This window comes from Limulus polyphemus, unplaced genomic scaffold (genome assembly GCF_000517525.1).
Source record: "Limulus polyphemus unplaced genomic scaffold, Limulus_polyphemus-2.1.2 Scaffold2192, whole genome shotgun sequence".
In the NCBI taxonomy this organism is placed as follows: domain Eukaryota; kingdom Metazoa; phylum Arthropoda; class Merostomata; order Xiphosura; family Limulidae; genus Limulus; species Limulus polyphemus.
The window spans coordinates 79220-81401 of record NW_013667802.1 but is presented as its reverse complement, the minus strand read 5'-3'; the positions used below and the strand labels follow the sequence as shown (position 1 = coordinate 81401).

Sequence of the window (2182 nt, the reverse complement as noted above, 5' to 3'; positions counted from 1 at the left end):
AATACCTATACATGATATTATAATTCGTCTATATATAGATGAGTACGACAACAATCTTTACTATATATTTTACGTATCATATGAAGTAGAATGTTATGTTAAAGCTAAATACTTCTCGCCTCTTTAAAATTGATATATATATTTGTTTTTGGACACTGCCAAAGACACAACCATGTCACCATCTAAGTCTTTTTTTGGTGCCAGTGATGAATGTGAAGCATGTGAAGTTGACACTATTGAGCTATATTTTTGTGGCGATGACATTGATTATATGCAAACTAGTTTACTTGAACATTAAACTACTTCAAGCACTGATAACTCCATTCGTCTGGACCATCATAATCGTACAGCACTACAGCAATAATGGATTCATCAGAGATTTGTCTTCATAACTGCAGTCACTGAGCCATGCATTGACATTAGCAATTCATTGACACCAACAAAATCACTTGATGAACAAGAGGGAATCATCAATAGCCGCGGGTGTAATTAGATTTCAAATCGGTCAAGAGATAGAGCTATGAGCCAAAAGTTTTTACTTGAAAAAACTCAGAGTCATTCTATAAGCCATTATGTCGTGGCTAAAAATGTCAAGCTGTTATTAATCTATCAAATGCTGAAAAGCATTTCTATCTTTATAAGCGTGTGGCACCAACAAAAGTTTTCCCACTACTTTTTCTAATGGGTGTAACCACAAGTTTTAAATAGCTTGGCTTGAAAAATATCCATGGTTATTATATAGCGCACAATTGGATAGCATTTTTTGTGGCCCTTGTGTTAACCTTCTTCCAGTGCATAATCGATGGAATATAGTAGTACTTGTCAACAAATCATTTAACAACTGGGTAAAACTTAGCGATACTTTAAGCAACCATTCTAAGCTTGTTTATCATCGTGGTTCTATGCAGGGTGATGATGCTTTGAAGGCTTCCATTGAACATCCATCATCCAGTAGAATTTGTATTATTACTAACAGTGCCTTTCAATCATCTATAACGCAGAATAAACATTTTTCATAAAATTGTTCATGCTATTTTCTTTTTTAGGAAAACAAGGCTTGGCATTTCGTGCCAATACCGAAGATGTAAATTCTTCAAAACATCCTGGTAATCTTCTGACCTTGCTGAAATATTATGCTGAAAATGATGAAATACTGAGAGCTCATTTGTATCATCCCAAGGCAAAAAATGATATATATATTTATCTCCTCTCTCACAAAATGACATCATCAATCTTAAAGGATATGATGTAATTCGAGTAAAAATTATTGATTTTGTTTGTTTGTTTGAAATTAAGCACAAAGCTACACAATGGGCTATCTGTGCTCTGCTCACCACGGGTATCGAAACTCGGTTTCTAGCGTTGTAACTCCGCAGACATACTGCTGTGCCACTGGAGGGCTAAATTATTGATTAAGTAAAAAAAAAAAAGACTGGATTCTACTCTGCTCTTGCTGATAATGTGGAACATTTACCAATATGTATCTGCTTTGTAGATAACAACTGTGAAATTGGGGAAGAAGTTATTAGCTTTGTTAAGCTACAGAGGGGCAGAGCAACAGATATTGTACGTGTAATTACAAAGGTATTGACTGATGTTGGATTATCTCTAAATGAATTGCATGGTCAAAGATATGATGGAACATCCAACATGGCTGGTGAAAGATCTGTTGTCCTATAACAAATTCGAAATATTGTTACGTCTCTGTTCGTTTATTAATTTTCCGTAAAAATTCTTTCCGAAGAAACTTTAGCAATACAAGTCCTTTCTTAAATAAAACTAGTTTATTCTTTCTCAATACAACTTTGCAATACACTTAATTTCTACAGTCACGCTATAAATTAAACAAACGCTATGATTCACAACGAACGAACGATTCACGCGCTTGACTCAATTGTCGTCTCTATCTCTGTCTGCAATTCAATTACATTCCATTGTTGCTGTCACTTCTTGGCGGTCTTATATACATGAATACCGCATATCTAGTAAACACTCGAGCCTTCACGAACCTTCGAGAATATGACGTGTTACTAGAGTGACGTGACCCCCGCTGTCGTAACAATATGAACAGCAAGGCCTTTTACACTCATTGCGCGGGTTACTCACTTAATCTTGCTATTATAAATTCATGTTTAGTTCAATCAATACGAAATTGTATTTATCAAGTTAAAGGAAGAACTAT

The 2182-nt window shown here is 35.0% G+C and overlaps 1 protein-coding gene across 1 annotated transcript in view; it reads right to left on the bottom strand.

Annotated features, from left to right (window-relative positions):
* The window catches only part of LOC106466223 (DNA-binding protein SMUBP-2-like), a 102245-nt gene extending 100887 nt beyond the window's left edge, over positions 1 to 1358 (bottom strand). The window contains exon 1 of the mRNA XM_022394190.1: positions 1335 to 1358. The gene's annotated coding sequence lies outside the window, so the exon portion shown is untranslated. The remainder of the gene's footprint in view (positions 1 to 1334) is intronic.
* Between the last annotated feature and the right edge of the window lie 824 nt (positions 1359 to 2182).